At 42.6% G+C, this 24,564-nt stretch overlaps 1 long non-coding RNA gene across 1 annotated transcript in view; it reads right to left on the minus strand.

The window, feature by feature from the left end:
* LOC116578552 overlaps positions 1–9,286 on the minus strand; it is a 32,764-nt gene extending 23,478 nt beyond the window's left edge. Inside the window, exons 1-2 of the long non-coding RNA XR_004280934.1 lie at positions 9,059–9,286; positions 6,734–6,856 (exon numbers count right to left, since the gene is read on the minus strand). This is a non-coding gene — a long non-coding RNA (uncharacterized LOC116578552). The remainder of the gene's footprint in view (positions 1–6,733; positions 6,857–9,058) is intronic.
* Positions 9,287–24,564: the final 15,278 nt, after the last annotated feature.

Genomic DNA, 24,564 nt, shown 5'->3' on the forward strand with positions numbered 1-24,564 from the left:
ACCAACGGTGTCATAGCTGTGATGTTGAACTTGTTTCAGAATACAAATTTAAATACTTCAGGACCGGCGCTCTTTTAGGGGAAATGATGCGCGCTGGAACAAAGCAACACGAAGAAAGGGTTTCAGGCTCTTATCTTTCCAACAGCGTCTCTTTGGAAGCAAGTGCTGTCTTTATGAAACACTGCATTGACAGCAGGCATGCATGCTTATGAGGGCTGCACCAGGCCAGGCCTTGTGCCAAGCCAAGGGCTTCATGGGTATTGTTTCCCCGAGTCCAGGGAGCCGTTTCTGCTCACAGAGGTGAGACGGTTCTCCCACGCCTGGCAGAGAGTAGGTGCGGGATGCAGGACTGGAACCCGGGCAGTGCGGCCCCGAGCCGCCTCCTGTGTGCTCCACACTCTGCACCTGGCAGAGCTCTCCTTATTTTTCAGCAGGTGTTGTATTATGCCCACCTTCCTCCCTAAAGACCCTGTGGTTGGTAACCGAAAATTGGTGATCACTCTGCTCATTTCATTTGATAAAATTACCAATCTCTCTCCAGCTGTAGATTCAAAATCCCGGGGACGTTTCATACTGAAGCCAATTTCCTTCTCTCTCTCTCTTTCTTTATTTCTAGATTTTATTTCAAATTGACAGAGAGAGAGAGAGAGAGAGCATGAGCACAAGCAGGGGGAGGGGCAGAGGGTGAGGCAGACTCCCCGCTGAGCAGGGAGCCGGATGCTGGGCTCCATCCCAGGACCTGGAGATACCTGAATGGAAGGCAGATGCTTAACAGACTGAGCCACCCAGGTGCCCCTAAAGCCAGTTTCTTATAGCAGTGCCACTGTTCTGATGGCCTTCAGTGGGTGCCCTTACATGGTTGTTGAAGGGTCAGGCCTAAGGTCTTTTTTTCTATAAATTATCAAGAAAAATCACATCTCTGTGTTAGGACTTTTCTAAACTCTCCTTTTTTTATTGCAAAAGGAAAGAAACTAGGAAGAAGCCCAGTTGAGAGGGAATATGTAAAAATAAGAGACACATTCTTGCCTCTGAATAGGCGTAGCTATCATTAGTTTGTGTGTGTGTGTGGTTTTTTTTTTTTTTTTTTTAAGATTTTATTTATTTATTTGAGAGAGAGAGAGTGTGCCCAAGCAGGGGCTGCTGCAGAGGGCAAGGAAGAAGCAGGCTTCCTGCTGAACAGGGGCTCGGATCCCAAGATCCCGGGATCATGACCTAAGTCGAAGGCAGATGCTTTAACCAACTGAGCCACCCAGGCAGCTGCTATCATTAGTTTTATAAGACGTACCATGGTGGGTATTCCTGCTGGTTCCTGGGGTTCAAAGCAGAGCCCCCTTCCCCCCCTGTAGCTTCCACTATTTCTTTCCTCAAATGGCTACTGACATTTCTGAGATGGGACAGTTCTAGAGATGGAGGCTTTTAGAAGCAGAGATGCTTCTTGAAAATGCACCCACCTGGGGCACCTGGGTGGCTCAGTGGGTTAAGCCTCTCTGCCTTCGGCTCAGGTCATGATCCCAGGGTTCTGGGATCGAGTCCCACATCAGGCTCTCTGCTCAGCAGGGAGCCTGCTTCGCCCCTCTCTCTCTGCCTGCCTCTCTGCCTACTTGTGACCTCTGTCTGTCAAATAAATAAACAAAATCTTAAAAGAAAAAAAAAAAAAGAAAGAAAAGAAAATGCACCCACCTGCCTGGGCCAAGTGGGAAAGTTTACTGCTTCACCAATAACTTATTTCCCTAAAGAGATATTGGAGAAGGGAGCTCAAGAATTTTCAGGCTGGGGGCACCTGCCTGGGTGGTGCAGTGGGTTAAGCCTCTGCCTTCAGCTCAGGTCATAATCTCAGGGTCCTGGGATCGAGCCCCACATGGGGCTCTCTGCTCAGCGGGGAGCCTGCTTCCCCCCGACCCCCTCTGCCTCTGTCTACTTGTGATCTCTCTCTCTGACAAATAAATAAAATCTTAAAAAAAAGTTTTCAGGCTGGCGGTAAGTCCTATCTTGTTGTTATCTTTAGGTCATTAATTTATTCATCCACACAGCAAACATTCCTTGAGCACATACCACATATTTTTCCATTTTTCCATGACTGGACGCAGCAGGGAACAAACACTGACCTCCAGAATCTCGGACTCCAGCGTGTTATTAAGTGGTCTCCATGTCACAAATACTCAGTAATGGTAGAGCGAAACAGCAAAAGATGCTCGATGACAATAATAAAAACAGGATTGTGTTATTCGACTTAAACGGCCTTAGCAGTGTGCCGGGCATGTCACGTGTGGTAACAACGTAACCCTTCCCCAAAAAATCTTGTATAGGCTTTCATCTGCAAAAATGAATCTTTTTAGATTCAACCAAATGCAATTATTATTCCTGTTTTAAAGAAGACGAAAAAGAGAACCCCCCCCGACCCCAAATTAACAGGTTTCCTCCACTCGACGCAAACGAGTGTTGGAGCTGAGAGTCAAACCCAGGACCCCGACTCGCAATCACCGTGCTGTACCGAACCAGAAAGGCAGAACTTAAAATTGAATCTGAGCACCCCTCCCCACAAATCAGATGAAACATGACCAGTTGAAGAGGAGATTGGTTTCAGAGGAGGTTGATGGCCAGTGGGATGATCACCCTGGATATTGGTACAATATGGCTAGCTCCAACCTGGAGCTCACTTTACATTTATTTTCATCATTCCCTTTAGATGGCCATAGCATTTAGCTCTTCTAATTATTTCCAGGTGCACAAGGTAAGGCCAGGAGGAAGAGCCTCCTTTCCTGGCTAACCCCGATGAGTCATTTATCCTTCTCACTAGGATCAGGAATTATTTAAAGTACCCAACTTTTAGGGAATGCCGTAGGGGGTTGACAAGAATGGCTAGTTACATCTTGCAAGGTTAACTCACCCACTCTGACGTTCCCTAGGGTGCATGAGTAAGTGGAATCTATCTACAGAAAAGTCCTTGTGAATTTTTTTTTTTTTATTAATGTGGGGGAGGGGGCTGTGGAAGGGGGGCATGACGGATCCTTGCAAAGCCTTAAGGAGCCTCAGCTTCCTGCAGGAAATCTGTGACTGAATGCAGGCCCCAGAGCGGAAACATTAAGTGTATCGTGGGAGAAAAGGAAAGCAAAGTGCTAAAGTTGTTAACTCTGAACAGAGGATATGGGAGCATCCTGCGGAAAACTTCCTGTTTAGCCAGGAGACTAGAAAACAAGATGAAAAACACTGAACTTCAATGACTCCTGCGTAAATATATTTCTCAGCCTTCGTTGCCCTGGGCAGGGCTTGCTCTCAAGACCCCGTGGTTTCCCAAGGCGGGGGAGTTCCTAATGGAATCACTCCCAGCCTCCCACCTTCCTTGTTTTGGCGGCCACTCCAAAGCCTTTGTCATCCTGCGACTGATCCCTGCCTGGCTGTACTACCTCCTTGGCTGAATTCTGGGCCCCCCACCCCCAACCCTGGGAATGTACCTTTATTTTAGCTTGCATTAAACACTCTGTAAAATGGATTTCGAGAATGCGTTTTTTAATATCTCAGTTTCACCTCTTCTGTCTTCTCTAGGTGGTGGGATCCACTGGTTTGGCAAAGAGAGAGAAACTGTGCTGGTTCTTTCATCTTTAATTTATTGAAGATCTTATTTATTTATCTGACAGAGAGAGACACAGTGAGAGAGGGAACACAGGCAGGAGGAGTAGGAGAGGGAGAAGCAGGCTTCCTGCTGAGCAGGGAGCCCAGTGCGGGGTTCTATCCCAGGACCCTGGGATCATCATGTAAGCTGAAGACAGATGCGTAATGACAGAGCCACCCAGGCACCCCTGAAACTCTGGTGGTTATAAAGGAACTTAAAAGACTATGTTTTTCATTCCCAAGCACTTTCAAATGGAGGAATAAGATCCAGTTCAAGGAGAAAAAAATCAGAGTTCTGAATTCCTCTATGAAAAGTTTCAGCATTTATGGGGCACCTGGGTGGCTCAGTGGGTTAAAGCCTCTGCCTTTGGCTCAGGTCATGATCCCAGGGTCCTGGGATCAAGCCCTGCATTGGGCTCTCTGCTCAGCAGGGAGCCTGCTTCCTCCTCTCTCTCTCTCTGCCTGCCTCTCTGCCTACTTGTGATCTCTGTCAAATAAATAAATTAAATCTTTAAAAATTTTTTTTTTTAAAAGTTTCAGGATTGAAGAAAATTTCCAATATTGGCCAAACACATACCCAATGGTGTTATGTTGTGTTAGGTGGTGTGCTGTGTATTAGCTGACATCTGTGATGGGGAACTACTCTGAGGCAAGGCCTTATTAGTTATTTTTCAGTTTCTCCGACTAGATTGTTTTGTGTGAAATAACGTAGAAGTGGTTAAAATGGGGAAGCGTGGGAGCCTCTCTAAATTTACGTCCTCTGTGTAGATGGCCCTGGGCATCCGTGTAATGGTCTCACATGGGCTGCACAGCTGTCTTCCGTCTGAGATGTTTTTCCTCTTCTCTTTCCCCTTCCTTCCTACCCTCTAAACTAGGAGGGCCTCATACTCATTGTCTCTCTCTCTTTCCTTTTAGTCGTATATTCTTTTCTGAAATCTTACAATTAAACAACATCGGCAATGAGTAAGTAGTTAGGGATAAAGAGTCATTTGCCGTATACATCGGTGAAGATGAGAAGCATATGGCATTGATGATAGTCTGACATCTTGTTTTCGCTCTTCTTCAAAACACCCTAGATTTTGAGCATCTGGGAACAGCAGTCTGATGGTACCACTTTTGTGAGATAATAGTTGCTTTCTAAGACCTTGACACATAAGAGTTTTAGCTATTTCCTTTAGTCCTTAAGAATACTGTGATAATTTATCATAGTAGCAATAGTAGTAATAAGGTTTCCGATTGTCGAGTTCTTATATCTATATTCTGCACAATGTCAAGTACCTGGAACCAAAGTGCTATGATCCTGGCCAAGTTTAATGTCAGCGGCCTGTGGCTAACCAGTCCTTCACTGATGATTAATTTGGATGACTCGTCATCACAATGAATTTCTCTTAAGTACTTGCACGGCTTCTTCTTGGGACATGTTGTCACTCAGTGTTGTCCCACCTTAGAAAATCAGAGTTCCCTCTCTGACCCTCATCACTTACCTTCTGGCTGATTTTCACTACAGGAACTCTGTTACACCTGTCCTTTGGTCTCGCGGTGACCTCCAGTCCTTTGAATGTGACTGATTTCTCTCTAGGAACTCTCTTTCACTTTATTTCCCTTTCTCGCTTCATTGCCCAGTACCCAAGATACCTTCGCTCTGGTTGTCCTTGTGGTGTTGCTTGATGTCAAGTGCACAGATCTGAGTTGTTAGGAAGATTCCTCTCATCTTTCATGTTCTTTATGTTACGTAATTACGTTGCCCATTTTTCTCCGTCTGTGATCCCGTCCTCTTCTCGGCATCGGCAGTCACGTGATTGCATTCCATCATGCCCTCCCAATCCAACTTCCGCCCTCTTATTTTTTCATGAGTCTCCCCAACTACCTGCGTACCAGGACCACTATGTTTGTTGTTTTTCTCTACCTGGAATACCTGCTTCCAGGTACCGGGCGAGGTTTCTCCTTCACTTCCTTTATGTCTTCAGTCAAGTGTCACCTCCTTAGGGACGCTCCTTGGAGCACCCTATTGAAAATCGTCACCCCTCTCTCCCAACGTCTGGTGCTTCTTACCCGTTTCTCTTCGAGGGAAGACCGGTTCAAATCTTTGCCTACCAACCCCCCCGCCCTTTTTTTAAATTGCTGATTTTTAATAATTTCTTAGCAAATCTAGGTAGCAGTTCCTTGTCATTTTTAGATGCTGCAAACTTCTCTAAGTTCTTTGTGAGTGCTGATCTTTACTCGGCAAAAAAACTCTCATTCTGATGCAAATCAAGATTATGTAATTGTCCTCATGAAAAATCCTTTAATAGCTCTGAAGTCCTTAAGATAAAGACAAAACTTCTTTACATGATATATAAGATCCTCCAAAGTCTACCCTTTAGTACTCTCCATCCTGTTCATTGCTTTTTATTTTTTTTTTAAAGATTTTATTTATTTTTCTATTTGACAGACAAAGATCACAAGCAGGCAGAGAGGCAGGCAGAGAAGGGGCGGGGGGAAGCAGGCTCCTTGCCGAGCAGGGAACCCGATGCGGGGCTCGATCCCAGGACCCTGAGATCATGACCTGAGCCGAAGGCAGAGGCTTTAACCCACTGAGCCACCCAGGCGCCCCTGTTCATTGCTTTTTGCTGTAGCATGATGGTGTTATTTATTTTCTAAACCAGGACATTTTTGAGATGATGTGGGGACCCTATTAGTTATTACATCAAAACAGCTGACATTAACAGGGGCTGTCTAGGGAACCTGGGACTTCTGGTGACCCCAGCCATATGGGACTTCTTTTGGTGTCTTTGAACTTGGCACATATTTCCGGGCCTTTGTCCCATGGGTTTTCCTCTGTCTTCAGCAGGCCTTCTCACTCATTTCCCCTTGGATCCCCTACTCCCTCAATTTTCAGATCTTACTCAGAGCCACAGCAGGTCTCAGAGAGGCCTTCCCTGGACACTCCTGTTTACCCTTAAAAAGCTTTGTTTCTTCTTTTTTGGTAATACCTGTTACACTTTTGTAAAGTTTCCTGCTTAGGGACTAACTTCCCTGCTCAGCGGTAACCTTTAGGCAGGCAGGGTCCGGTCTGCCTGGGTCCCCACAGTACCCCACAGATCTCCTAACAGAATTCCTGGCACAGAGTAAGTGTTGGACTCACACTTGTGGACCGACGTCAGTGTATCTTCACAGAACCTCCATAAGGTGGCTGTTCCTGTCCTCAGTCTCTTAGATACTCAGAAATTGAGTCCCATAGAAGTGGTGCACGATCACAGAGCTGTAGCTGATAAACAACAGGGATGATATAAAAACAATGAATTAAAAAAAAATGAATACAAATACCATGTTCTTAATCACGGCACATTGTCCTTCTCTAAGTGGATTATCTTCATTCCTGGTCTTTTATAAAACATACCGAGGGTGCTCTTGGTGAGTGCTATTTTGATTCTTCATCTGAATAATTTTGCTGAGAATAAAATCAGTTTAAAAATAGATTTTATCTTATTTTATTTTGAATTTTTAAATTTATTTATTTTTTTAAAAAATTATTTATTTATTTGTCAGAGAGAGAGAGAGAGCACAAGCAGGCAGAGTAGCAGGCAGAGGCAGAGAGAGAAGCAGGCTCCCCACTGAGCAGGGAGCCTGATGCGGGACTCCATCCCAGGACCCTGGGTTCATGACCTGAGCCGAAGGCAGCAGCTTAAGTGACTGAGCCACTCAGGTGTCCCAAATTTTTTATTTTTTTCTTAAATTTATTTATCAACAGAGAAAGAGAGAGATCACAAGTAGGCAGAGCAGCAGGCAGAGAGAGATGGGGAAGCAGGCTCCCTGCTGTGCAGAGAACCTGATGTGGGGCTCGATCCCAGGACCCTGAGATCACAACCTGAGCTGAAGGTAGAGGCTTAACCCACTGAGCCACCCAGGCGCCCCACCGAATTTTTTTAATTTAAATGCAACTTAACATACACAGTGTCATTAGGGTGAATTAACCAGTGATTCACCAGTTGCACGTAACACCCAATGCTCATTAATTACTTCACGTGCCCTCCTTAATGTCCATCCCCCGTCACCCCTTCCCCCCACCCCCCTCCCCTCCAGCAACCCTGTTTGTTCCCTAGAGTTATGAGTCCCTTATGGTTTGCCTCCCTCTCTATTGCTCTCTAATTCTGCTTTTCCTTCCCTTCCAAAAATACATTTTAAAATCTAAAAATATTTATTCTCTTTGATCCCGTAATTCCATTTCCTGGGGTCCGTCTTACAAGAATAAATGAAAGATAAAGGAAAAAAATTCATATGTCAAGATAGGTGCTTCAAAATAATTTGCATAAGAAGAAATGTAAATAACCTGGAAGCTTACTAGCAAGGAACAGTTCATTGAAATATGACAGGTTTGTGGGTGAAAGGTATATAACCATTAAAAAAATGTCTGGAACATAGGTTTAATATTATGGGAAAATACTTAGAATAATAAATTGCATTAAAATCTGAAACAATGTAGGCTGTCTGGGTGGCTCAGTCAGTTCAACCTCTGACTCTTGATTTCTGCTCAGGTCATGATTTCAGGATCGTGGGATTGAGCCCTGTGTTGGGCTCTGTGCTGAGTGTGGATCCTGCTTGGAGTCTCTCTCCCTTTCCTCTCCCCTGCTAGGCTCTCCCTCTCTCTCTAAATAGAAATAAATAAAATCTTAAAATTTTATACAAACGTAATTCTAAATATGCTTGAAGTATTAATGTGTGTGTGTTTCTGTATATTTATACACAGACACATACCTACAAACATACACACATGTAGGCAGGACTGACCATATAGTTGTAGGACCCCCAGCAAAAAGAAATTTCCAGACCTCCTGTACAAAAATTATTAAGATTTTCAAGATGGTGATGGCAGAGAATTAAACCAAAAACAAGATTTCTCTTAGTATGGGGCCCTGTGTTACGGGGCACAGTGGACACCCATGAAGCCAGTCCTGCATACACATTTTTAAAAAAGATTTTTTAAAATTTATTTGGGGGAGAGAGAGAAAGAGAAAGCAGGAGTGGGGGCAGGGGCACAGGGAGAGGGACAAGCACACTCCCCGCTGAGCTCGGAGCCCAACACAGGGCTCCTTCCCAGGACCTTGAGATCATGACCTGAGCCTAAGCAGAGGGTCCTGCCTGCACATTTTGATAATGAAATAACCTTAAGGAGCTATGTTGAGCTATTTCTAGTTACCTTTTGTGATAGCATTGTAGGTGATTATTTTCTTCCTGCTTTTCTATGTTATCTAAGATGTTTGCAATATATATATTATTTTAATAATAAGAAATTTATTTTATAAAGCTGTATGTTTTCATAAATCCTTAAAGCTAGGCTATATACCCTGAGGCTGGACTATGAGATTTCCTAGATATGAGTAGACTTAGCTGCTCAACACCCTAAAAATACTTTTTTCCAAGTTTTTGTTATTTCAACTACGGATGCCTAATATTAAGTAATAAGATTCACGTTTGGCAAAATTGGCTGACGTTGATAAAGGTTGTTTTTATCATCCTTTTGCTGTTCTTTTCTCCCCAGGAAGGTCTCCCTCTGCATTTCCTCCTTTTAGCCACCTAGTGAGTTCCTGTTTTCTCGTGTGTCCCCCTTTTATCAGAAGAGGAAAGTAGATATCATTAGTCAGAAGGTTACTATGTGTAACCTTCTGTGTGTACTAAGTGAATTGCAACACCTCCTTTAGTCTTCTTAACAATCTTTTCTGGTGGCCAGTGTTATTCTTTTATGGAACTGAATGTTGAGTCATAGAGGTTATGCATCTCTGGCCAAGGTCATAATACTAGGAAGAGAACAGGATTAGAACTCGGGCGGAGTAAGTAGTCTCCAAGTCTCCAGAGGTGGCCACCAGGGGTTCTTCCCATCTTTCTGCATGGTTTTATTCCATAGATCAAGGTTGGGGGGGGGTGCTCCATTTCCCTACTCCTTGAGTTGAGGATGCTTTATGACTTGCTTTGTGACCCAAAGAATGTTCTGGAACTTCAGAGTCTAGGCCTTCAGAGAACTGGCAGTTTCTGCATCTAGGAACTTGGGAACCCAACTACCATGCTGGAAGGAAGTCCAGGTGAGGCCACTGAAGGACTGGAGACCACGGGTAGTGAGGCTGGAAATAAACAGGTCCTATCATTGTGCTTACACACGTCCCACTCTAGTGGGAGAGAGAGCTCTGTAATCCCCAAACCACAGAGCCTTATAATCTCTGTTGTAACAGAGGCAAGTAAGAAATGCTATAGAAACTGTCAGAAAGTTAGAGTGATCTTGTGTGGGGGGTGGGGGCATGGGGTAAGGGATGGAGAGGGTGGCTTTATAGAGGAGTGACGACACTTATCTCGCATCGGGAGGGCTGGGGGTTTCCTAGACAGAAAGGGCATGCTGAACTGAGAGAACAGCATTAGCAATGGTGTCCCAGAACAAGATGTGCTGAGGGAACAGTGAGCAAATAGCACTTTCTGGAATTTCTTTGATTTTTATACTTCTCGTCCTTAAATACTCCAAAACCTCTAAGCCTTCTCACTGTGGTTTCCATGCTGGTGAGGGTACAGGATGGAGAGAAGGAGCAGCAGAGAAGACTTTGCTCTCGAATCATGCATTCCCCTTCATTGATTCTTTTATTGTCGTGGTAGATAGTGTGTTAGTTTTCCAGGGCTGCTGTAATAAATCCAGGAGCTGAAAACAGAAGAAATTGATGATTTCCCAGTTCTGGAGGCCAGAAATGCAAAATCAAGGTGTTGGCAGGGTCATGTTCTCTGAGAAAATCCTTCCTTGCCTCCTCCCACTACTGGTGACTCCAGGCATTCCTTGGCTTGTAACTTTTATCTCTGTTTCTGTCTTCTCATGGCCTTATTCTCTGTATCTGTGACTTCTCTCTTCTTCTTCTTCTTTTTAAAAAAGATTTTATTTATTTAACAGAGAGAGAGAGAGATCGAGATCACAAGTAGGCAGAGAGGCAGGTAGAGAGAGAGGGAGAAGCAGGCTCCCCGCTGAGCAGAGAGCCCAATGTGGAGCTCAATCCCAGGACCCTGAGATCATGACCTGAACCGAAGGCAGAGGCTTAATTGACTGAGCCACCCAGGTGCCCCTGTGACTTTTCTCTTCTTATAAAAACATTGCCATAGGATTTTGGACCTTCCCTAATCCAGGATATTGGCATCTCTAGATTGTTTCTGAATTACATTCACAAAAACCCTTTTTCCAAATAAGGTCACCTTCACTGGGTGGACATATCTCTTGGGCGGTCATCATCATTCAGCCCACTACAGATGGTACTCGAAATTGCCCTTGGCTAAGGATTTATATACAGGGATAGATGTTCTTTAAAACAAACAAACAAAACAAAACAAAACAAAACAAAAACCCTCTTTGTTTCACCATTTTCATGATGATTTCATCATGACCTAAAAAAGTTCAATATCCTAAAATGTTTAGTTGTAAATGTGACTTTGCTTGGGTCTCTCTCCTGAGCAGAATCTTAGCAGATTTTCCCAGGCAGGACTCAAAAAGTTCATCATAGCATAATTGGTCTTGTGATTAGCTATGCTAATCACAATATTAAATATTAAAAAAGAGCATAGTTACATTAATGTTGGAATGTGGTCTACCACATTGTGTTTCTAAATGTTTCTAAAAACATTTTAGAAATAAATGTTTTTCATTATATTTTACCAGCAGCAAATGGTGGTGTGAAGCCTACTGGCGTTCCCCATTTGAAGAGAATGAAAAAAATGTACGAACATCTGAGATCTTTATGTGGGTTACTTTGGGGATTCCGAAGTCTGTAAACTCAATTCAGAGAAATAGGAATGGAAATGCCATGGGCTTTATTTTGTACTTTTATCTTTGCTTTCTTTGTTAGTGAAGAAGTTGGTAAAGAATGACTGTCTTGAAACTTGACGTTACTGCTAGACCCCAGTTGTCTTCTCTTTGCAATAAGATTTCAATTCTTAATCAAAGCCTTTTGTGCAGAATACTCACCCAGTCCACAGAATGATAGAATTTTTCCTCCCAAGGTAACACACAAGAATTAGACACGTAGACGCTGCATTCTCATTAGAAGGGAGGGAGCCCTTAGGTTTGTAGGAGCTCCTTCTGCCTTTTTCCTTTGCCACCACTGGGCACTCTAGTAATTTTTGGTCTGTTCATTAAAGTCTTCCTATGAGTATGGAATACTTTGCAATTCCTTCATCACCGTCAGTATCTTCATCATCCTTAGTACCATCTGGAAAATTCCCTCCTTGAACTAATGGTTGGTGATCATACGTTCTTGACTTCCAAAAGAAAACAAAATAAATGCCTTCTAGGAAATCCAAGTGGTTTATTTGTCTGCTTTTTCTTTTTGTCTCTGTGTTGATTCATTTCCATATTTGAAACACCCGTGGACTTTCATGCGTCTCAAATCATGGTCCCACACAGTTGAGCTCAGCATTGTAGTTTCAGCCTGGCCCTTGTTGCTCAGATTGGAATAGTTCGCTATGATGAAAGCAAGAGCTTATAATGCCTTGGATGAGATCTTTGTCACCTTGGCAAAGGGTGAGAATCGGGGAGCCTGAATGGCTAGGTCAGAAGAACATGCAACTCTTGATCTCAGGGTTGTGAGTTCGAGCTCCACATTTGGTGTAGAGACGACTAAAACTGAATGAATGAATGAATGGATGGACTTAAAAAAAAAAAAGTCTCTAAAAAGGTGAGCATCATAACCTCAATGCAAAGTTGACTCTGGAAAGACTGAGTATCCTCTAAGATATAATAAGTCGCCTTGTGCCATTTTTCCTGGACTTTCTGACTTTTCTCATTACTAGTAATCCATTTTTCCCCCCCTCGGGAGGTAAGGAAGCAGTCTCCTGGGGGTGGGGGTTGCGCCCAGCAAAGACTCTCTTCTTAGAAATCCTCCCTAGTTCAGGACTTAGAAGTTAAAATTCAGAAGTCAGGTCTTTGTGCCTACCTCACTCCTTGGTATCACAAAGGTTTGTCCAATGAAAGGCAGGCTCTGACCCGTCAGGGCTTTGAGAAACCCTGGAAATCATCGGTACAGGTCTGTAGACTTACAGACCATGTTTTTCTACCTGATACTTGTTCAGAGCCGCTGGGCTGCTCCAGCTCCAGTCCTAACATCCAACATCCATCACTCAAAATCTGTGAAGAAACTGAGGCACCTGGGTGGCTTAGCTGTTAAACATCTGCCTTCAGCTCAGGTCATGATCCAGGGTGCTGGGATCCAGCTCTGCGTGGGGCTCCCTGCTCAGCAGGAAGCCTGCTTTTCCCTCTCCTACTTCCTCCTGCTTGTGTTCCCTCTCTCAAATAAATAAGTAACAATCTTAAAAAAAAAAAACACAGAAACAAAAACAAAGTCTGTGAAACTGACATCAAGCCCTCAAGACCTTCTTTTTAACCATCGGGAAACTCGTGGAGCTGGGGCAGTGTGGAAGCTAGGTGGCGCTGGCCACCACGAACCACACAACATACACTTGTGCATGTCAGAACATGCCCGGTGACCGAAGGGCACCGCTGGGAAGCCTTTCTGAGGAGTCTGGTCTGAGATGCAGGGAGCCGGACGTGAGACAAAGGAGAAACACAGAAGGTCTACCGCGTTGCTCTCAGACTGGGCAGCAGGACCCACTCCTGAACAGGACCCATTCCTCCCAGCTTCACAAAGAAACACCCAACACACCAGTGGTGTGCCTCTATCTACGATGTACACTCCTCATCATTTGCATTTCTAATATCCTCTCTGCCTTTTTTGATTTTGCAATCCCCACTGCCTGCCCAGGAGCTCCACAGGAAAACCAGAAGTTCCAGAATAGCCATCGGAAGAGAACTTGCTTTCAGTGCCTTTTCCACTCATGCTTATTTTCCACCAACCGCATAACCTGTGCGTTTGGAATTTTTTCCCAGCATCACTGGCTTTCATAAGCTGAAGTGTCTGTCAGGAAATAAAACGGCTGTGGTGGAAAAACCAAAATTATAACCGAGAACGCAGGAATGTCGAACCGGCCCCTGACGTCCTGCAGAAGGGACCAGAACAGAAGCGGGCTGTGTTGGTGAGGCAGGCTTAATAAAAGTAGAGCTTTTATGAATGTCCAGTCACATCTGCGGACGAAATCATCTTGTACACAGTCCCTTTGCCTAGGCACAGGCGATGTGACCGATCTGATAAAACCATCGGCTTTGTGAACACCTGCGGAAAGTGTTTCACAGAAATATGGAATTACATTTAGATATACTGCTAATAAATTCCATTTATTGAAAATAGTCTAACTGCCCTGAAATGAAAAAGTCATCAAGAACATGCTTTTAGTTAATATTTCCAACTGTACTGAATGATACGGGGCATAGTGTACATATGCCTGTAATCATGAAGGGTTTATTGCACAAGAAAAAACAGAGCATGCTGTTGAGATATATATATATATTTGACATATTGGCTGGTAAAATGTTGATAGTAATTAATCCCCAAGTGGAAACAGACTTACAGGTCTGGCAGAAGGGGGTCATAAACTTTTTCATTGGTCTCTGAGCTTCTGGAATCTTTGTTCCAATGCAGGTAGCTCTGGTCCAGGTTAATATTTCTCCTTCTGTTTGCTGCCTCTCCGTCTACCCTTGTTCCCTACATAAAAGGAGACTGTTGAACAGAATTTCCTTCCCTGGGAAAGAACACTGCTCCTTTGAATCCCTCTTCCATACTTTCCCCTCTCCCACCTCACCAATGCACACTTTTCATAAATTCTTGTTCCAGCCTAGTAGGTGTGGTAGGGATGGGGGGGGGAGGTTGTGGAAGGGGAAAGTAGCTGAGGATTTAAACCTCACTTCTGTAATAGAGAAATGTAATAGAAATCAGCCTCATCTAGAAAGAAATGGCCACAGCAAACTCACACAAGAGAAGACAGGCTCAAAAATGGTGGGCACCTCATTCATCCTATGAGACTCTTTTTGGCATCTGGTGTAGTACGTGGCAGTAAGTGCTGCTTAGATAAGTCACTTTCTAGTTTTTGTTTCCATGTTCCAAAGAGATGAGGATCTCTGCCACCTTGGACTGAGATGACTTATCAGATAGTCCCATGGTACTGAGTACCAACTCCATGCAGAGCTGCTTTGGAAGCTATGGGAGTGCAGTTAATGATGGATTAATCCACGTTCCCCTAAGAGTTTACCTGTTAAGTGCATAACTACACATTCGAAATGAGACATTGTAGTCCATTGCCCATCAACCATCTGCCTCGAAATCTGGTTGTGTTTCCATCACTAATCCAATGAAGCTAGCCAAATGCCACACAAGAAACCACAAAGCCAATCTGTACTCTTGAATAACTGTGCAGAACACCCATTGCCTTTCTATGGGCAGGATTTGGCCCATAGAACTCATCAGTTGCCAGGGCTCACAGGAAGTCAGGGATTAAATAAACCTAGTCTTGTGTTCCTAGAATCGTGTCTATGAGCCCATGAGGTCATAGTCAGTCACCGTGGCATGCTAGGCAAGTTCAGGGAACTGGTAAGCTAGCCTTTGAATTAGTTTTAGTGACATGTTGAAAATGCATCTGATGTGAAAGCAAATTCTTTTATTGTGTTTCAAGGGTCCCCACCCCCACCCCTGCCCCATTTCAATGTCACAAGTATTATTCTAGGCCAAAGGTCATATCTATGTTTGATTCCTTTTGGATCTCCTTTTTTGAAACCATATTATAGCATTTTTTGGGGTGGGGGAGGGTCCCTTTTTGGGGTAAATGATTCATAGCTAAGTTCACTAAGTTCTGGAGTGACCAGAGTTTCCTAACCTTGATAGTACTGACATTTTGGGCCAGATCATTGTTTTGTTTTGTTTTGGTTTTTGTTTTATTTTTTGTTTTATGGGGGCTGTCCTGTGTATTGTAGCATGTTTAATAGCATCCCTGGCCTCTGCCCCTGAAGGCCTCTGCCCCTAGCAACAACCACCTTCCTTGCAAAAAAAAAAAAAAAAGGTCCAGATATTGTTAACTATCGAGAGGAGCTGGGTGGGGGTGGGGGGAACTACCTGTTATAGATCCTCACAGACTGTTCCTTGACCAAGAAAATGCCTTGGACTACCGTCCAACTTCCCCATTAACTCTGTCCTCCTCCTCATATATAGTTATCTTTAACAATTTAAGACAGATGTTGCCAAGAGAGACTAGATACAGAACTTCTGGAAAGTTCTCTGGGTAGAGGGTTATGTGAGTGAGTGTGCCACAGATTTTAGGGACATCTTCCTGACCAGAATTCCATTCTGCTGCCTCTACGGCCTCCTGGGGTTCCTTCACATTGGACTGACAAAGCAGAAATAAACTATTGTAAATGGATTTTTAAAAAGATTTCATTTATTTGTATTTTAGAGAGAGCAAGCAAGCGAGTGAGCAGTGGGAGGGACAGACAGAGAGAGAATTTGAAGCAGACTTCCCACAGAGCACGAGCCTGATGTGGGACTTGATCTCACAACCCTGAGATCATAACCTGAACTGAAACCGAGAGTATGACACTTAAAAGACGGAGCTACCCAGGAGCCCCTGTAAATGGATTTTTTTCTCTGTTATTCATTGCTGTGTTTATGGAATAGCAAAGATGGTAAGAAAAGGTGGAAAACATGAGGCCAAGGCAGATGCCAATGGTTGGAGATGTAGGTGCTATTGGCAAAGTAGAAATAAAGCCATATCTGCTGTCTTCTGAACGGTGGAAAATTTCAGAAATAAACATGATTTTCATAGATGATTTCTGAGGATTTTTCTTTGCCCACCCAAGGTGATCTTGTTCCCTTTTTTAGAGGTACCACAATCTGTCCCTCTCTCACTTTAAAAATTAAGCTTTAGGTAAGAGAGGAGAGAGGTCAACTTTTTTGTCTGTAGCTTTGGTTTGGTCTTGTTTTTGTTTCTATAGTCTTTTGAGCAAGGTGAATGGAAATGACTTAGAAAGATGGGCATGGGTAGGGTGGTGTGGTTGGAAGTCTTTTAGGTCTGTGCTTGTCTATGTCTTTGCAGTACCTCACTGTGAGCCTAGAGTACCAAGGGTGTGGAGAGGGATAAGGGAAGGAAACCCAAGGAAGAAGGATGGGGTTGGTATAGAGCTAGAATTTGTTGACCACTGTCCATTGGTTTTGTCTTGTGTATTGCTGACAAGAACCCTATGTTAATGTCCTACTCATAGATGAGTAATTGGAGGGGAGAGAAGTTAAACATGTCCAGGGCAAGAAAACCAGGAAGCAGCAGAGTTGACCCTCAGATCACCCCGTGTGGGAGTCCAAAACCCATTCTTTTCCATTACCCCCTGATGCTCCTGGACAAGATGAAGCATCCATCATTTCCACGTCTTGTGATAAGGAGAATGTTGTCGGTAGGCATCCTCCTCCAGGAGATATGAACTGTCAGGCCAGTGTGTTACAATGACATGCTGTGTAACTGCCAAGAAGTTTGTAAGTATTGATTACAGTCTGACTGCAAAGTATCATATTTGACTGCCCAAGATGAGTTAAAGTATCTGTCTGTTGTTTGCTACTTAAACATGGAACGCCCAACAAAGAAAAGGCTGATTAAAGTATGTATTTATGTGAAATCTTTCCAGATAGGTTATTTTCTATTTAAAGAGACCATTTAAAATTTTATTTGTGGTTCCAGAATTTCGTTTCACAAATGTTTCTGAGCCTCGTAGGGGCTCTGATATGTGTTATGGAGACTTTACTGAAGGTAATGAATTACTTAAGAATATTGGGATAGAGGATCTTCCGTCTTGCTCTGGATTATAACAGACTTAGTTGCCTACACAGCCTCCTCATCCCTAGGGAAGCTCTAGACCCTGACTCTGTGACCATCTTTTTTCCTATCACCCTTGGCCTGCAGAAGGAACCACCTCTGGCTTCGTAGTAAGTCTGGTATCCTCTCACCAGCCTTGGGGTCATGTCTTGGGGAAAGATGTCTTTGTTCTCTGTCTTTGTTCTCCATGGAACATGCCTCCTTGGTGGGTCTTCTGGACTCCCCTACCTTATCCATCCCAGCATGTCCATACTGCTTCTCTGCTTCTTCATTTATCCCTTCACCACCTGCCAGGGCAACCAGGCATTTCTACATTGCTAAGAATGGACCATTTTCTTCCCCTCTAGGCTTCTAAGAGCCATGCCAGTAAAAGTTGGTCCAATTTCCTGGATTCTTTGCTAGAATGTTCACCACTATTAGATGAAAAATCCCTAACTCAATGAAATCTTGCTTATTTCCAGCCTTACATTCCAGCCCCTTGATCAGGCATCCTCAATACCACATCACGGGAGAACCCTCCCCCCTGTCCCCCCCCCTCCCCTGACTCCTGCCTGTTCTTCGGTCTATAGTTCTTTAGGCTTATAGTCTCTTTCTGCCTTTATCAGACCCAGAATTTTTCCAGCCAAGTTAGGCTAAGATTCCACCTTATCTATCAGCCTGAAACCAGGAGAGGATGTGTGGGTAGTTCTTGGGGGGCACGATTAGTAGTGTCCCATGACTGCTGTCACAAATTTGCTGCCCCATTAGTGACCTAAAACAATCCAAATTTATTACCTCAAAGTTCTGAAAGTCAGAAGTCCTAAAATCAAGATGATTAGGAAGTTCCTCGGAATTATGAGACCAAGGTATTAAAATGATCGTTAATAGAGTAGCTGCTTATTTAAAGGGGCCGTGATCAGAGAAGAGTGGAAAGGAATACTCTGACCAAAGTTAGAGGATGAGGGACACCTGAGTGCCTCAACGGGTTAAGCCTCTTGGTTTTGGCTCAGGTCATGATTTCAGGGTTGTGAGATCAAATCCTGTGTGGGGCTCCATACTCAGCATTGAGTCGCCTTAAGATTCTCTCCCTCACCACCTCCCCACTTCCCACTCATGTGTGCAGCACTTTCTCTCTTTTTCTCTCTCTTTCTCTCAAAAAAAAAAAAAAAAAGAGGGTGAGAGATGGAGGTTGTCTTAGAATTTTGTAGACTGTAGCAAAGAAGAAAGTAGGAGACATTTGTAAGTAAGCAGCATGAATTACTGAAGATGAGATGTCAGGATAATGAATAATGAAGTACCCCCTTGTTGTGTTCCCAGAGTATGAGCATTTATCATGGACTGACCAACAATTACAGTAAGTGCATGATAAATACTATCTCCCCTGGCAGATTGTGAGTCCCTTGAAGACTCATTTATCTTTGTATCACCAGGATGTGGTTAAAAACAAAAAACAAAAAAACAAAACAAAACAAAACAGGACCATATAAATATTAATAAGAAACTATTGACTAAATGAGTAAGGAAAGGATTTTGGGAAATGAAAACCAATATCGCTTGGGTGCATGCTAAGTGGTAAGCGTTGTCAGTACCTTCCCCTCCAGCCTTTCAGGAATTTTCCAACAATCCTATAAAGTATTATTCCTGTTTAAGAAAGGAAGAGATCAGGGGTTTGAGGGTTTACCTAAACTTCCCTGATTGTCCACGACCAGTAAATGTCAGATACAGAGCAGGATGCTAGAGAGGGATGAAGCATGTAGGTAGGAGTTTCTTTTGATAGGGTTTTTTTGAAAAGCCTGGTTTTGGTTAACGCTAAGAAGTTGAAGGAGTTGGTTAATTAAAAGTAAGAGTTACTTATAATTTAATTATAACTTAACATAAGATGGAGGACTTCCAGATGATGCAGTGGGACTCTAGAGTCCTGAATAGGGCCAGAATGATCTAGTCCTTGAATACTGCATCATTTGAATACAGGAGCAATCGAAGATGAGGCCAGTATCTTTCCCTATCATTGGAAAGGTACAGGTAAAAGGATGGATTTGAAAACCCAGGATTTAGGAACTCTTTATTTGCCATGACTTTCAGTTTTTTTGAGAAGCTATAGCATAGTAGAAAACAGTAGAAAACCAAGCTATCTGGTGTTTTAGTTGTCTGCTGCTGTGTAACAAATCACCCGAAAGCTTAGTGCCTTAAAACAAGAAAGTACATGATCTCACTGATAATGGTACTGATCTCTCTGATAATGGCTTAGCTGCGTCCTGTAGCTCACGGATTTTCACGAGGCTTCAGTCAAGCCATCAGTCCACCCACCCTGCAGTCATCTTAAGGCTTAACTAGGGCAGGATTTGCTTCCAAGCTCAGTTGCCATAGTTGGCAGAATTCAGTTCCTGGCAGGCTGTAGGAAGAAGGACCTCAGTTCCTTACCGCCTGGCCTTTCCAAAAGGCTCATAACACGGTAGCTGGATTGATCAAAATGAGCAAGTGAGAAAGAGCAAGAGAACACCAGCAAAATGGCAGGCGCGGTCTTCTAGAACTTAATTTCAAAAGTAATGTCCTGTCAATTTTGTCAGTTAGAATGAAATCACTGAGACCAGCCCACCCACCATGGGGGCGTGGGGAGATTATACAAGAGAACACCAGGAGGCAGGAATCGCTGGTGGCTATTTTAGAAGCAGCCTACTACAGAAGTGATTTGCTAGAGATATGATGCTCTCTTCCAAAGAAAGAATTAGAAGTGGCCTTGCCGGTCTAGGGCTTAACAAGAGATAAATGAGGAATAGGTTATGAATCACTGGCATCTATAAAGAAATTGAATGATTTATTCAGACTCACATTTACCTTTCTGACCCACCTTCTGCAATGGGCTTTCTGGACAGAAGTTACCTGTACTCCTACCTGATCCTTTCAGTTGAAGTGTTGCTTAAGGCAGAAAATTTCCCTCCCTTTATTCCTTCCTCTCTCTATCTCTTTCTTTCCTTTTTTTTTTTTTTAAAGATTTTATTTATTTGAGATACAGAGAAAGAGAGAGAGCACAAGTAGGGGGCAGAGGGAGGAGGGAGAAGCAGACTCCCTACTGAACAAGGAGTCCGATGTGGGGCTCGATCCCAAGACCTTGGGATCATGATCTGCACCCAAGGCAGACACTTAACTGACTGAGCCACCCAGGTGCCCCAAGGTAGAACTTCTCAGCGTGTCATCCACATTTGGACATTTGATCACAGATTTGAAATCTTACAGTTTTTCCATGACAACTCTTCTTTTCCCAGATCGTATCGAATGGCTCAGTAATGAAGGCACTTCTCGTGTTTCTGTAGATTTGGTTAAGTTTTGAAATATACATTCCATGACCAGACAATTTTTTTCTCCATGGTTTTCAGTGGTCAACAAAGAGCAATGACTGAGATAAAGTCCTATATCCACTGATGGTCTGTTGTAGGTATTCAGTAAAGAAGGATCTGGAGGTGCCTGGGTGGCACAGTTGGTTGAGTGTCCAACTCTTGGTTTTGGTTCGGGTCATGAATTCAGTGTGGTGAGATTGAGCTCCGTGCTGGGCTCTGTGCTCAGCACAGAGTCTGCTTGAGATTCTCTCTCCCTTTCCCTTTGCCCCTCCCACTCACACACACGTTTTTTTCTTTTCTTTTCTTTTCCCTCTCTTCTTCTTCTCTTCTTTTTGAAAGGAAGAGCCATTCTTATTAAGGAAAAATGCACTGTTTTTATCCTCTGAAACCCAGGGCCTTGTTACTGTGGATCTAAAGGGAATTTTAAAGGTCTTCTCCACCTTTGTGGAGACAAATTCAGCTAAGACTCTACTTTATCTTAAAGGTGCGATGATAATTTAGTGATAAAAGAAGAGTCTCTTGAATAATTGGGGTCAGGCAACTGAATATCCACATGGAAGAGTGAAGCTGGACCCCTATCTCCTGCTACAAACATTAACTCAAAATGCATCAAAACCTGAATATAAGAGCTAAAACTATACCAACTCTTAGAAGATAACAGAGGAGTAAATCTTTGTGATTTTGGATTAGATCATGGTTTCTTAGTTATGACACCCAAAGCACAAGTAAACAAGATAAATTTGACTTCATCAAAATTAAAAGCTTCTGTGTTGCAAAGGACACCATCAGTGAAAAGATGGTCCACAGATGGGGAGAAAATATTTGCAGCTCATATTTCTGATAAAGGACTTCCATAAAAATACACAAAAAATTCTTCAAAAAACTCAATTAAAAGAAGACAAATAACCCAATTTAAATGCAGGCAAGGAATTTGAATAGATAATAAGAAAGATTTAGGGAAAGTCAATAAACACGTGAAAAGATCTTCAATATCATTAGTCATCGGTGAAATGGAAGTCAGACCCAAAATGAGATATCATTCACACTTACTACTAGGCTAGCTACCATGAAAAAGACAGACAAATCAAAGTATTGGTTGGGTCTGGGGCACCTGGGTGGCTCAGTGGGTTAAGCCTTTGCCATCAGCTCAGGTCATGATCTCAGGGTCCTGGGATCGAGCCCCACATTGGGCTGTCTGCTTGGCAGGGAGCCTGTTTCCCTTCTCTGTCTGCCTGCCTCTCTGCCTACTTGTGATCCCTCTCTCTGTCAAATAAATGAATAAAATCTTAAAAAGAAAAAAGTTTGGTTTGGTCTAAAGAGAAATTGGGTTCTTATACCTCGATGGTGGGACTCTAAACTGGTAAACTATTTGGTCAACAGTTTGGCAGTTCCTTTAAATATTAAAGGTAGAGTTAGCATAAGATTTGGCAATTCCACACCTAGGTATATACCTGGCAGAATTGAAAACATGTATCTACCCAAAAACTTGTACATGAATATTCATAACAACATTATTCAGAATAACCCAGATGTGCAAACAATCCAAATATCAACTGATGAATGGAAAAGCAAGCATTTATAGTGTCTATAAACATGAGAATATTATTTGGCCGTCAAAAAAATGAAGCATTGATACAGGCAGGGCATCGGTGAACCTTGAAAACATTGTGCTAAGTGAAAGGATCCAGACACAAGATGTGCCATATTCTATAATTACGTTTCTATGAGTTGTCCAGAATAGGCCCACAGGCATAGAGAGAAGGTTGATTTGTGGTGGCTGGGGGCATAAGGAAGGGAGGATAGAGGAATGACTGTTAAAGATTATGGAGTTTCTTTTAAGGGTGAGAAAAATATTCCGCAATTCACGGTGGTCAGTGTACAACTTCGTGACAATACAAAAAAACACTGAATTATACAGATTCAAGGGGTGACCTTTATGGTCTGTGAATTATATTACAAAAAAGCATTTATAAAAAAGAAACCTCCCCCTATTTCACTTCCTCTGGATGTTGGAATTGATTAAAACAAGAAATAGTCTGGACTATGTTGTAGATGCCTGTGAACTAGCTTTGCCTTATTTATTTATTTATTTATTTATTTATTTATTTATTTATTTATATTTTTTTGACTTGGACCCATTTAAGCTTTTAGGCTTTGGCATTCCATTGCATGTTTCTTAGTTAAACTATATTATTTCCTGTTGAAGGTATCTGATAATACCACAAATACCTATCACAACAACGTAACTGCATACCATTCAAAGAATTGTAGAGCTCCATCCAGCATGGCTATAAAGGCCAGAGAAAAAAATCCATTCTTTGTCATTTCCGTGTTTGGAGTTTCATTAACATTTTTGTTCCTAAATATGAGTGATCTAACAAATGTAATTAGATGAGATGCTAACACTTGTCACATAAAATCTCGCAAGAAAATGTTCAGGTTTTAATGTCTCTTTCTTTGGATTCTCCATTCCATTTTTAAAAGTAGAAATAATGGTTTCTTTTGAGCATAGGATCAGATATGTTTAATATGTTTTAAAACAATATATTTCCGAGCATAAGCTACAGAATGATAGAAATTAAAAATGCCCACAGAGAGGATATTAGCACACATGACAGCTTATTTTTTGATTTGGCAATTTTCTGCTAAATTCAAAGCAGCTGGGGAGAGTAGTAAGTAACAAAATAAGACAGATTTATGGAGCCCACACATGGCAATATTTTTGTGTAAAATTAGTCAAAATCATTATACTTGTAGATGAAGAGATGGATTCCAACATTTTTTAAAGAGCAATCATATTTGGTCTTAGTGAACTGGAAGAACTGAGCAATTTATTGGATTAGTTGATCACCAGCGTTGTAACTCACAATAAAATCTGAGGAAGTCCGCCAAGCATTGGCTCTCGGAAGATGAGGATAATAATACATTGATTTCCAATAATTAGAATTCAACCCGTACTGCAGTCTATCTTCATAACCAAGGAATGGAGGAGAAATCAGCCATTTGGATTTTCCATTGAAACGTCTTTGTTTTGATCTTAGGCATGCCTAAAATTTTCTGATAACAAAGATTGGGCAGACATAAATGTGCCTCATTTCAAGAACATTCAGTGTACAATAGCTCGATTTTAAAATATAATTGGGAGAAATGGCTGATCCTAGGTCTGGGGCAGGATAGGTACAAGATGAGTCGGAAACATAAAGTAAGAAAGCACCGTATATATAGTAGCCTGTCCCAAGAACACAAGATTCAGCTTGAAGGGCTATGATTATCCAAATCTAGGATAATGTGAACATCAAAATAAGTACGATAATGAATTGTGAACCACTGAAGAAATAGGAAATGAATTCATACCAAAAATAAATAAATCAGAGTGAAGTGGGGGCTCTTGCCAATAGTTGAGTGACAAGGGCCAACTGGTAAATGTGGAGGAGGGTGAGGTACTGGGCTTGGAAACTTACATGTTGCCTCCATCGTGTACTTTATTGGATCTAAATACAGGAAGAAATGTTGATGAGGAACAGAACACTTGCATAGACTTAAAGTGTCTCTCCATCGACTACTTATCTCTTTGTAGGGGAGGCCAAAAATCCAGTAATTATCCAGTGAAGAATCAGCTCACACTTTGAACCTTGGCTGGGGCTCAAAGTCACCATCACTCATGGAGAGTGGAAGGACCTGGTTTACCCCCAGGTGTGACATTCCCAGAAGGATGTCACATCACCTCTGCAGGATTCCGCTGAGAACAAACCACCTCAGGACAATTGTGAGGAGGGATCAGACAAATCCCCAAAGAGAAACTCCTGGGAAACAAAAGAGGGTTACTGTATGCTTCCAAAATGTCAATATCATGCAAGATAGAGAAATACTGTAGAAGTGTTTCAGATGAAAAGATGTCAGAGGC

Source organism: Mustela erminea, chromosome 18 (assembly GCF_009829155.1).
Source record: "Mustela erminea isolate mMusErm1 chromosome 18, mMusErm1.Pri, whole genome shotgun sequence".
NCBI classification, from domain to species: domain Eukaryota; kingdom Metazoa; phylum Chordata; class Mammalia; order Carnivora; family Mustelidae; genus Mustela; species Mustela erminea.